Genomic DNA, 12,958 nt, shown 5'->3' with positions numbered 1-12,958 from the left:
ACATCTTGAGGGTGAAGACTCAGGTCTCCCCAGGTGCAGTGGGAGAGAAGGGAGTGACTGCTCTGAGTGGAAGGACCAGGAGGGAGAGTTTAAATAGACTCAGCCTGCCAGGCAAGGTGGCGGGACGAGGGGCCTGAAGGAGTTTGGTGTGGCCAGTGCCAAAGCACAGGGGTTGGGAGACTAGGCTGGAAGGGCAGGTAGGGTCGCAGCCCGAAGTCTCTTGGTGCTCGGTGAGTAACACGACTAGACTTGCATTTTAGAGAGAGTACTGTAAAGGCAGTGGTGAAGGGAGTTAGTTGGAAGTTAAGGACTGCTGCAGCAACTCAGGTGAGATGAACGCATCAACATGGAAGTGATACCTGGGAGAGAGAACCCTGAATTTAGGAAGATTAGGAGGTGAATTTCATGGGAGAGGTGGAGAGAGAGCAGCTGAGAACTGGTAAGTAAATAACTGGTAGTGTCCTGACCTGGGAGACCAAGAATAAAGGAGGAAGAGCAGTTTGGGGAATGAAGAGGGTAAGTCTGATTTTGAACAAACCAATCTCAAGATGTTTGCAAATTAGGGTCTGGGAGTTCAGAGGGGTAAATGAGGCTAAAGATATAAATTTGAAAGTCATCAGCACATGGAGAAAGACTGAGACAAATGTGGCTCCAAAGCCAAATATATAGTGAGGATTAAAATTGAAAATTAAGAGAAATTTCATTGGACAGTAACACGAAATCAGCACAATCAGTTTGTAGATTGGTGTTTCTCAACCAACCAAGGGCAATTCTACCCACCAGGGGACATTTCTGTTTGTCACAACTTGGGGGTGATCGGAGGGGTGGGGTGCTAAAGCATTCAGTGGGTTGAAACCAGGGATGCTGGAAACCATTCTACAATACAGGACAGCATCTTACAACAAATTATCCAGCCCCAAATAGTGCTGAGGTTAAGAAACCTCAATAATAATTGCTGGGTGAAATGCGACATCCCAGCTCCTTTGGAGCCATTCTACCAAGCACAGACATTGAGTAAGATGTGTTGTGGGAGGGTGAGTTTGGCTTTGCTATTCAGAGAACCTTTCAAGTATTTGAAGGAATAAAGAAGAATAATTTCTAAGAGACCATTAATTTAGAGTTCCTACTGTGGTGCAGCGGGTTAAGGATCTGGTGCTGTCACTACAATGACTTGGGTCACTGCTGTGTTGCAGGTTCAATCCCCTGGCTTGGGAACTTCCACATGCCATGATGCAGCCAAAAAAAAAAAAAAAGAGAGACCACTATTCTAAAAAAAAGACAATGTTAATCTCAAACAAACAAACATGATTTAACTTTTTGTAAAATGATTGAGCAATACTTCTCAAATAACTTATTAAAAATGTACATGACTTCTTCTGGGAATTGATCCTAAAAAAATAATCCAACAGACTGTAAAAATTATATGTAAGACATTTGCTACAACTTTCCAACTCACTTTATGAAACTAGAATTTCTGTTGCCAAAACCAGACAAAGGTATCACAGGACAAGAAAACTGCATATAAATCAACCTACTTATGAACACAGACACACAAATCCTTAACCATAAGGCTGGTTCAACATACAAAAAAACAGTACAATACACCATATTAACAGAATAAATGAAGTAAAAAACTTCTACATGATTACCTCAATAGATGCAGAAAAAACAGTGGACAAAATCCAAAACCCTTTCACAATAAAAACTAGGCACTGAAGAGCATCTACAAAAAACCCACAGCTAATATCATACTTAATGGTGAAAGACTGAAAGCTTTTCTCCTAAGATCAGGAATAAGAAAAGGATATCTATTCTTACCATTTCATTCAACATTGTACTGGAAGTTGTAGCCAGAGGCAGTTAGGCAAGAAAAGAAAGAAAAGACATCCAAATAGGAAAGGAAGAAGCAAAATGATTTCTATTTGCAGATGACATGATGTTATATATACAGAAAATCCTAAAGACACACAGAAATACTGGAGCTAAGAAATGAGTGAAGCAAGGTTGCAGAATACAAGATTCATATATAAAAACTCAACTGTATTTATATACACTAGCAATGAACAATCTAAAGATGAAATTAATACAAATCCATTTACAACAGCATCAAAAAGAATAAAGTAGTTAGGAATGAACAAGTGCATAACTTGTACACTGAAACTGTAAGACACTGTTGAAAAAATTAAAGAAGACCTAAAAAATGGAAAGACATCCATGCCATGGATTGGAAGACTTAAGATGGTCTCCCAATTGATTTAATGCAACCACTATCAAAATTCCAACCACCGTCTTTGGAGAAGTGGACGAGCTGATCCTGAAACCGATATGGAAGTGGAAAGGACAGAGAATAGTAAAAGGAAAGTTTTGTCCAGATATAGCCCAGGAGTGGGACTGCTGGATCATATGGTAGTTCTATATTTAGTTTTCTGAGGAACCTCCATATTGTTTTCCATAGTGGTTGTACCAATTTACATTCCCACCAAGAGTGCTGGAGAGTTCCCTTTTCTCCACACTCTCCCCAGCATTTGTTATTTGTAGACTTATTAATGATGGCCATTCTTATGGGTGTGAGGTGATATCTCACTGTAGTTCTGATTTGCATTTCTCTAATAATGAGCGATGTTGGGCATTTTTTTTTATGTGCCTGTTGACCATCTGTATGTCTTCTTTGGAGAAATCTTTATTCAGGTCTTCTGTCCATTTTTCAGTTGCGTTGTTTTTTTTTTGCTGTTGAATTGCTGCTTTGTATATTTTGGAGATTAAGCCCTTGTTGGCTGCACTGTTTGCAACTATTTTCTCCCATTCCATAGGTTGTCTTTTTTTTTTTTTATTGTTTCTTTTAAGAATAGTCTTTCCTACTGCTGGGACACCTGAATATTCACATGCAAAAGAATAAATTTGGAGACCTACTTCGCATCATATATAAAAATTAACTCTAAAGGATCCAGGCTCTAAAATTATAAAACTTTTTAGAAGAAAACAAAGGTGTAAATCATCATAAACTTGGAATAATGGCTTCTTAAATATGACACCCAAAGTACAGGAAAAAATAGATAAATTAGACTTCATCAAAAGTAAAAACTTTTGTGCAAAAACACTACTAAGAAAGTGAAAAGGCCAAAGAATGGGAGAAAATATTTTTAAATTGTATATTTAATAAGACTCTAGAATCCAGATGATACAAACAATTCAACAAGAAAATAAAAATAACACAAAAAATAAATAAGAAATTTGTAGACATTTCTTCAAAGTTATACAGATGACCACTTAGAACATGAAAAGATGCTCAACATCATTAGTCATTAGGTAGATGCAAATCAAAGGCACAAGGATGTAACACTTTATACCTATCAGGAAACAAAAACAAAAAACAAAAAAACAAACACTGGTGAGGATGCAGAGAAACTGGAACCCTCCTCATACACTGCTGGCGAGAATGTAAAATGCTGCCGTCACTTTGGAAAACAATCTGGCAGTTCCTCAAAAGGCTCAATGTACAGTTACCACATGACCTAGCAAAATCCAAGAGAAATGAAAACATGGCCATATAAAAATTTGGGCAGTAATGCTCACAGTAGCATTATTCATAACTGCTCCAAATTGTAAACAAACCAAAATTCCATCAACTGATGAATCAGTGAACAAAACACAGTACATCCATATAACAGAATGTTATTCAGCCATAAAAAGAATGTAAACTGAGGCATATGTACATTATGGATGAACCCTGAAAATACCATGGTAATTAGATGAAGTAGCCACATATTGTATTATTTATTTGATGTATATATTGCATGTCCAGAATAGGCAAATCCAGAGATGAAGACAAGTGGTTTCCAGGGGCTGAAGGAAGAAGGCATAGAGCACGGGGAGTACACAGGTCCTGAGCCTATTTTAAAAAAGCTTCTTGGGAGTTTGTGTGACTCAGCGGGTTAAGGATCTGGCATTGGCACTGCTGTGGCTCAGGTCACTACTATGGAACAGGTTCCCTCCCTGAACCCAGAACCTCTGCATGCTGCAGGTGCAGCCATTTTTCTATTATGAATAATTGCTTTTTCTAGTTATTTCAAATGAGTTGAAGAAGACTCTGATTCAGTTGTTTTGTATTCAAGAATAAGAGTAATTGTTATATCCTTTTATTATCTCGGTGGTAGCAGAGAAAAAAATTTTATATAATTTTAAATGATTTATGGTATTTCATGTGTTCTTGTTAATGTTTTCTCAGGCAACATTCCACCAAACTACTAGCTTTCCAAAAGCTGTAGCATCATATAATACTTTAGTATGATAGCAGTTTTATTTGTTTTAAAGCCAGAATCAAGTTGAACGTGACTTTAAAATTAATGGTTTGTACACCTGTAAAGCATGGATATAGTGTCAAGTTCCTTTGTTCTATTTGATTATACACTTGTTGAAAGGTAAATTTACAGATAAAATTATGAGACTTCATGTTTCAATAAAGGTTTTTTTAAAAAAGCTTTAACTAAAAACTTGTCTTTTTAGTTAAAGCTTCATGAAATAGAATTTATATTTAATCAGAATGACTAGATAGGATACTTTCGTATAGTCTAAAATAACTAAGTGGAATTGGTAGATCTGGTTTTTGATCTCTGCTTACTATATATAGGACTCCCAAACAGGCACAGTACATTAATACGAAATACTTTGAATCCCAAAATCTTAAAAAAAAAAAAAAAAGGTGTGGGAGTTATAGAAAAAGATATCCCTAGGTAGGAGGTTGAAATTACTGGGTGTGTATTTTTTAAAACCTTCATTTGGGGTCAGTATAAACATCCTTTAATTTTTTCCCCCATTTTCAGTAGCATTCTATTCTGATGTTTAGCATAGCAAGCCAGTATAAAGTTTTACAATTCCGCAATCCTGAATTCTGAGTCATATTAGGATGAAAATGGAAATAAGAAGTGTACTGATGGTAATCTCTGAAAGGGAACTCTGAATTTGCTCTTACAATACCTAAATGAGATGAATCATCTGGTGGATACCTAGAGCTTCCGAAAACTTTGAATCCTCTCAATATTTTATACATTTTGGTAGGTAGCAGTGTATACCACTAAAGCTTTTGCTGTAAAACAGCATTTCAGTAGTGATAAATTCTGAAAAGTCTTTATATTCTTTGCTTTATGCTTTCCAAGATCGCCGATAGTTTCTTCTAGATGAGAGTTGTTTGCATAGCATCCACTGTTAGTTCTCTATAAATGGGTCCAGCGATCAGTGTGCTGACTCTACCTCAGGCAGGAGCTGCTTAGAGTCTCTATCCTTGCCTCCGCTATTGAGTCATCCTGCTTCATTTTTACACCGGTTACTTTGGCGCCAAGTCTCTCAACGGTGGCGTGTGGATAATCCTGAAGTTCTGCAAACTCGTGAGCGGCTTTTCAGGCCCTGCTTCAAATCTGGGTTCTCTATGAGGGCCTCCTGGGGAGCTCATTCACTGGAACGTTGGCTTTGCTTTGCACCAAAGACTAGGCACAGCTTTCTGAAAGGTTCCGCCTTTGAGCCGCCTACAGTTTCCAGGAGATGCTTCCTACTCCTCCCCCAAGACACCGTTGTGGGCCCAGTGCCTCAAGGCTCGTGGGGTGGGGGTTGCGCTGCGCCAGGCAAGGTGGCAGACAGCTTCCCTCCTGCCTCTGCTCACTGGGGGCCGCTGGGGCCCGAGCCTGCAGAGCGTAGGCGACTCTGGGTCCGCCGGGCGTGCCCAGCACCTGGTGGGGTTGTCTAGGCTCCCGCCAGGGCTGGTCTGAAACTCAGAGAGAGGGCGAGGTTCCACTGCCCCCACCGGAGCAGCTGGGCCTCACCATCTCTCCGAGAACGGAGAACGTGATCGGGGGCCCTAGGTGGGAGCTCAACATCACCTCTTATAGACACGGGTCCCCGCTGGGGCCACAGGGTTTTTTTTTGGGTTGATGAAAATGCTCTGGAATAAGACAGTGGTGCTGGCCGCATGACCTTGGGAATACACATGCCCCCTACCCCCCCAACACACACAGTAAAGGGGTGATTTTTTGGGGGGGGGCTTTTTGGGGCCGCGCCCGCAGCATATGGAGGTCGCAGGCTAGGGGTCGAACTGGAGCTGTCGCCGCCAGCCTATACCACAGCCGCAGCAATGCAGGATCCAATCCGCCTCTAAGACTTACATTACAGCTCAGGGCAATGCTGGATCCTCAACCCACTGATGGAGGCCAGGGATCAAACCCGCATCCTCATGGATACCAGTCGGGTTCGCTAACGATGGGCCACGATGGGAACTCCTGGCACATGTGAATTATATCTCAAAAACAAAACCGATTTTTACTACAGCAGTTCTGTAATATTTCTAAGTGAGAAACATCCTAAATATCTAGCAGCAGATGAATTAAGACACTACTGGACTGTAGCGTGGAAAATGCCAACGCCACTGATTTGGAAAACCCAACATAAAATGGCCCCTTACAGGGGGCTTGCTAGGCCCACCCTGCGTTGATACTCCTAAACTCTACCTTACAAGTGAGGATTGGAGGACTAGGCACCGGACCCAGAAAGACATAGTACTTGATGGAAAAGGAATTCCACCCCTGCTGGTCTGGCCTCAGGGCTTCATCACCCACACATACCACCTCAACTACAATTTCCAGCTACTTAAAACTAGAGTTTGGGGCTTTGGAATTGTGATTCCTCCTATTAGTTGTCATCTCCATTTTTTTTCCTTCTTGCTGTCTGATGCACAGGACAAAGGGCTAGGGACGGTCCCATGCCTGTCCAGGGGAAGGGGGTGTCAAGTTTTCTGAGGTCAACTGGAGGCTTCCCAGACACCGCGAACGCCAAAGTGGAAGGGGAGACTTGATCACCAGCGCGGCTCGGTGCGGAGGTGAACTCGGGAAGCTTGGGTTCATCCGGTGGCTCCACCGCTCATTAGTTCGTGGGTTACCTCGGATAAGTGACAACCTCCCTAGGGCTCTTTAGTCTAAGGTACTTCCACCCACCTCACAGAGCTGGTGTATAGAAAGCTTAGTGCTTGTAAAGCGGTCATCAGAGCCCAGCACTCAGGCGCCCATGTTCGCTGCTATACTGACCTGCCTGAAAAAGTTCTCAACCTGAACTTTCAGGTAAACCGCCAACAAGCGCCCGCAGCCCAGCCACTGACAGGTTGTTGGGTGGCACGTTCACTTCAGGATTTAGAAAAACGCTCCTTCACGTCAGACTCGAGCGGCGACACTCAGGGTTCCCCTCCCACAAGGCAAGCGAGCTCCACGCGCGCACCAATCCCACCCGGCGGGACCTCGCCGGCCCAGCCCCTCACCCACGCCACGGTCAGGCCGGCGTTCCACGTGCTCTGCTCCTCCCCGCCCCTTTCTCGGGCCTTCCCCCCACGCCCTATCTCTCCCGAACTCTGTCGCGGGAGCAGCAGCTGGCCCCAGACCAACGCCAACGATCACTTCAGTCAGCTCAGACTTACTTGATCAGAGGGTCCCTTCCGGCTCTCCCTCGGGCCCAGGGTCAGCAGAAGTGGGGACTAAGCGTGCAAGGACCCGGAAAGACCGAGGCGTAGCGTCCGCCAGTTAGTTGCGTCGGTTTTCATGTTGTCGCAGCGGATAGGGCCTTGGCGGCCGCCCCTTCCTTCTCATTGGACACGTCTTCTGACTGTCTATGGCAATAGGATGGATCTCAGGGAGGGAGCGGGGATTGAGGCCTCGGCTCCGCCCCAGACCTGGCTGGGAAGCAGCGAATCGGCGGCAGGCGTGACTGGGCCCGGCGCTTTTGGGGCGGGGCCATGCACGTTTGGGGCGGGACCTCGCGCGTTTGGGGCGGGGCCGGGCGTGCTTTGGGGCCGGGTCCGACCCGCGGGCGCGGGTGTCTTGAGTTCAAACCTAGGGCGCTCTGAGGCTGCCTCTTCCGAAGCGGTGGGTACCTCGCCCAACACCGGGTATTTTCTCTGTCCAAGCCGGTTGATCCAGGTCAGGAAAGTCCTCTTGCCGCTCTGGACCACTGTCTATAAAACTGAGACTTAGGGAGGAGGAAGTATTTTGGAGAGGGCGAAGGAGGCTCTGAGGTGAGTGAGAGAAAAAGGAACAGGTGTTGACGTGTGTTCATGACCTCTGGTCGCTGAGGCTGCTGACCCTTGATCTGCGTGGCTCCAAGGTGCAGAGGAGCGTGCCCTGAATTTCAGTCAGGAGATCTTGGTTCTGGGTTTAGTTCTGTTTCCTTCTTGCTGTGACCTAGGGCGAGTCTTTTCCCTTTCTGGGCCTTGATTTCGTCTGTTGAAACAAGGAAAGTCGATCAAACGTTGTGATGTTCTCTCTAGCGCAGTTTGTTCATACGACGAATATTTCCAGAAGGGTCTCTGCGTGCTGTGCTCGTTCTCGGAATCGCTGACAGCGGACAGATCCGAAAGGAAAATGGAAGCCTGTGGTGGACATTTGACGAGAAGTGACAGTTTTGTGAGGAAAGCTGCGTTCAGATGGGCCAGGCTTGGTTGTCACCAGGAGCCGGCCTGGCACACCTTGTGCCCTGTTAACCCAGGCCCCTGTGAGTGGCGGGATCCATCAGAAAATAGGTTGTGGGGTTTATCAGTTGTACCCATGTGTGAAAGCATTTCATTCAATAACAAGGAAGGTAGAATGTCTCCTCTTAAGAATTTTATATAAAAAAGGGTGTGGAATGGGAAGAGATGATGAGAAGCCAGGACAGCCAGAATAAAGGACAGCTTCATGAAGCTTGAGCTGCCTGGAAGAGAAAGCAGAGAAATTCTAAGCTAAACAAGCTGACTGGACGCTTGTTTAAGGAATAGTGAGGCGTTCGTTTTGACTGCACCGGAGGGGAGTCTTGGAAGCAAAACAGGCAGAAAAGTTGGGTCAAATGTCAAGGGTAAGGAGCTAGCAGAGGGGAGCCTCTGAAGGTTTGAGAGTTGGGGAGTGATAAGACTAGAGCTTTGCTTTGTGGCAATCACCTGGGCAGCTCTGGAGAAGACTCTGGAAAGATTGGGGAAGTCAGCTGAGCCTTCTTAGAAGCGTATTGCAGCCTCAGTCCCTGTGAAAGGTAGGGCTGAACCAGAGTGGTGGCAGCTGGAATGGAAAAGAGGGGCCAGACTTTTTTCAGAGCTGGGGACAATCTGGGAGACCTGAGGAACTCTGTGGGAGGAGTCAGTTGGGATTCCTTGCTGAAGAGCTAGAGGAAGTCAGAAGGAGTTGGCTTGGTGGTGCTGAATGAATGAGTGGCAAACCGCCTACCAGCACACTTTCTTGAATATTCACTGGGGGAACTGGGGCGTAGGCACAGGATATGCCTTGGGACCTGTAGGAGGCACACACAGAAAAAAGATTTAAGAATATTTGCAAATCAATGCACAAAGGAAGCTGGGCCTAGGGCAAGTATTTTTGGCCTCTTTGCACCTCAGTTTCCTCTTAGGTAAAATGAGGATAATAATACCCACTGAAGGGTTGTTGTGAGGAGTTAACGCAGTGACAGTAAAGGACCTCACTGCTCGGTCTGCGTTCCACCCTTTTTTATGTGGATGGTTTGGTGTGTAAATAGTGAATATTATTATCAAAAGTAAAAATAATTCCTTTTTAAAATTTCATCTCCAGAATTTGAAACCAAGACAAATTTTCGTTTGAAATGGCATCTAAAATGATCCAGCATTAAATTTGACTACATTAAAAAAAACACCCAATACTTTTATAATCTTTGACATGTCCCGCATATTTTCTAAGCCCTTTCCATATATTCATTCTTTTAATTACAACCCTCTTGTGAGTCAGGTGCAATTAATATTACCAGTTTGCTGATAAATTGAGTTAGAGAGTTTAACTTGCTCAAGCTTCTGAGTGGCAGCTCATAGTGAAAGTCAAAAGACGTACTCGAATTTGGCAGAAAATATCTACAACTTGTACCACAGAAAAGGCTCATTTTCCCAAAATGTAAAGTGCTCCTTCAAGTAAACCCAATAGAAAAAGGAGCAGTAGCTATACCAATAATACAGAAAAGGAAGTCAAATGAAATGATGCTCAGCTTCACTCAGTGTAAGGAAAATGTAATTTAAAACTCCTCTGACATAATCCTTTTTCATAATCAGATAGGCAAAATCCAGAACTTTGCTACTACCCAGTGAGGCTCTCATACAAGCTCTAAGGGAGACAATTTGGTGATATATCAATATTTATCAAAATTAAAAATGCACATACCTTTGATCCAGCAGTTATACTTTTTTAATATAATGATTTTTTTTTTCCATTAGCAGTTATACTACTAAGAACTCATCCTAAAAATATACTTGGTTGTGTGCAAAGTGACTTAGGTACATGGAACATTGTATAATAGTCAAAGTCACTTTTTTAATTAGTTGGAGACTAATTAAAAAAGTGATGGTACATTCATTCAGTGGAAGACTGTGCACTAAAAAAAAATGAGGGGGCTCTTTGGATACTGATATAAAATTTCCTCCAAGATAGATTCTTGGTGAAAAAGGCAGGGTGAAAGACATTGTATAAAGTATTGTATAGGGTGACAATGTGTGTATATCTATTTCCCAGGAATGATAATATCGGTTACCTCTATGGAGGGAACTTGAGTGGTTAGGTGACAGGGATGGGAGAGAGCCTTTTACACCATTGTACCTTTAAAACTTTGACTAAGTGCATATATTACCTATTAAAATATAAAATTTAAATGTTAATTTAACCAAATCTACATATTACTTACTGCAACCCACTATAGAAGGTATTCATTTTAAGAGGAGACATGCAAATATGTTGCTAAAGGAACTAGGATGCCTGTCGTGGAGACACTAATCCAAAATATAATCAATACAGGAAAAACATAATCAACATGTTCATTATGTGATAACAGTCCACCCAGAGCCCAGAGAAAGGACTCTTTTCATCAGAATTTGTCAATATTTATTCAGTAGTATCCAAGGGATGTGAATGTCTTTGTCACTGGAAATCGGGATCCATAATTCTCTGGTCCTTTCCCTAATGTGAATCAAATATCCCACAAAATCCTCCAAACCTTTTTGTATGATTACATGTTCACCAAACTGCTGATGACTGATTCTACTATTCAGGACATTATGCTGGGAAGGAGGGAGCCCTGAGGAATGGGCAAGAATATTCTAGACACCAGGAAATAACATCCTAGTAGTAACTAAGCTGTAGTACTGGTAGTCTATGTATGTGGGTAGACTGAAGTGTTTCCAAGGGTCTGGTGCAAATAACTAATAATGTCAAATGTTGGACCCCACAAAACTAAGAAGACTTGTGGTTCTTCTGAAATGTTATTAGCTAGTTATCAGCCCCATCAATTTAACAATTAATAAAACATACTTGATTTAGAAAATTAAGAAAGTTAAGCACAATAAAGAATTTAGCCAAGTTATGTATGATAAATCCATAGTTCCAAAAAACCAGTGTTAATATTTGGATGTCTTTACTTCTAAGCATATATTTGTTGTAGTTGTTTATATGGTGCATTAATTTTTTCAACAAATATTTATCGAGCCCTTGGAATGCTATGCCTATTCTAGGTGTTGGTGATGTATTTTTTTTTTAATAATTCTTTTTGAAACAATCACAAACTAATAGAAAACTTCACTTGTGGTACAGAGAGCTTTCCCACCGAAATTCTTCTAGTTGTATTTTCTACAGACAAGGGCATTCTACGGATCCACAATATAACCATCCAAATCAGGAAGTTAACTTTTTTTTTTGTCTTTTGTCTTTTTAGGGCTGCACCCGTGGCATATGGAGGTTCCCAGGCTAGGAGTTGAATCTGTAGCTGCTGGCCTATGCCAGAGCCTCAGCCACAGCAATGCCAGATCCGAGCTGCGTCTGTGACCTACACCACAGCTCACAGCAACGCTGGATCCTTAACCCACTGAGTGAGGCCAGGGATCAAACCTGCAACCTCATGGTTCCTAGTAGGATTCCTTTCTGCTGCGACACGGCAGGAACTCCGGGAAGTTAACATTTTTTAGGAAATAACATTTTTATACCACTACTACCTAATCCTTAGCCCCACTCACATATCACCCATTGTCCCAATACTTTGCTTTATGGCAAAAGATCAGTTTAGAATCTAGACTTATGTTTCCTTCAGTCTAGAATAGTTCCTCAATCTTTAACAAAATTAAAAAAAAATTTTATTAATGTATAGTTGATTCACAATGTTTTGTCCTCAGTCTTTCTTTAATTTACATGACCTTGACACTTTTGAATATTACAGGCCAGTTAATTTGTAGAATATCCCTCAGTTTGGGTTTGTCTGATGTTTTCCATCATTAGATTCAGACTGTACCCTCAACAAGAAAATCAGAAAAGTGACATGACATTCTCATTGCATCCTGTCAGGTGACACATGATTTTGATTTGTCCTATTATGGATGATATAATTTTAATTTTCACTTCTTTTTTTAATTTTTTTTAAGTTCTTTTTTTTTTTTTTTTGGTCTTTTTACCATTTCTTGGGCTGCTTCCCGCAGCATATGGAGATTCCCAGGCTAGGGGTCCAATCGGAGCTGCAGCCACCGGCCTATGCCACAGCCACAGCAACGCGGGATCCGAGCTGTGTCTGCAACCTACACCACAGCTCACAGCAACGCCAGATCCTCAACCCACTGAGCAAGGCCAGGGATTGAACCCTCAACCTCATCGTTCCTAGTCGGATTTGTTAACCACTGAGCCACGACGGGAGCTCCCAATTTTCACTTCTTGATTAAAGTAATGCCAGCCAGCCTTCTCCAATGTATTGTTACGCTTTTTTTTAAATTAAAAAAATAAAAAATTTTGAATTTAAAATAATATACATTCACAGAAAGATGCAGAAATAGAGCAGACAGGTCCATGTACCTTTCATATAAGTTTCCCAGTGATGACATCTTATATAAGAATAGTACAATACTTTGAGTTCCCTTTGTGGCTCAGCAGTTGACGATCCCCAACTAGGATCCATGAGGATTGGGGTTCGATCC

General features: G+C 42.5%; 1 protein-coding gene across 1 annotated transcript in view; it reads right to left on the bottom strand.

Annotated features, from left to right (window-relative positions):
• DCAF4 (DDB1 and CUL4 associated factor 4) overlaps positions 1-7,567 on the bottom strand; it is a 31,166-nt gene extending 23,599 nt beyond the window's left edge. The window contains exon 1 of the mRNA XM_047795693.1: positions 7,451-7,567. The gene's annotated coding sequence lies outside the window, so the exon portion shown is untranslated. The remainder of the gene's footprint in view (positions 1-7,450) is intronic.
• Positions 7,568-12,958: the final 5,391 nt, after the last annotated feature.

The sequence above is a fragment of the Phacochoerus africanus genome, chromosome 9 (assembly GCF_016906955.1).
Source record: "Phacochoerus africanus isolate WHEZ1 chromosome 9, ROS_Pafr_v1, whole genome shotgun sequence".
Taxonomy (NCBI): Eukaryota; Metazoa; Chordata; class Mammalia; order Artiodactyla; family Suidae; genus Phacochoerus; species Phacochoerus africanus.
The sequence above is the reverse complement of the archived record's forward strand: the minus strand, read 5'-3'. Positions and strand labels throughout refer to the sequence as shown.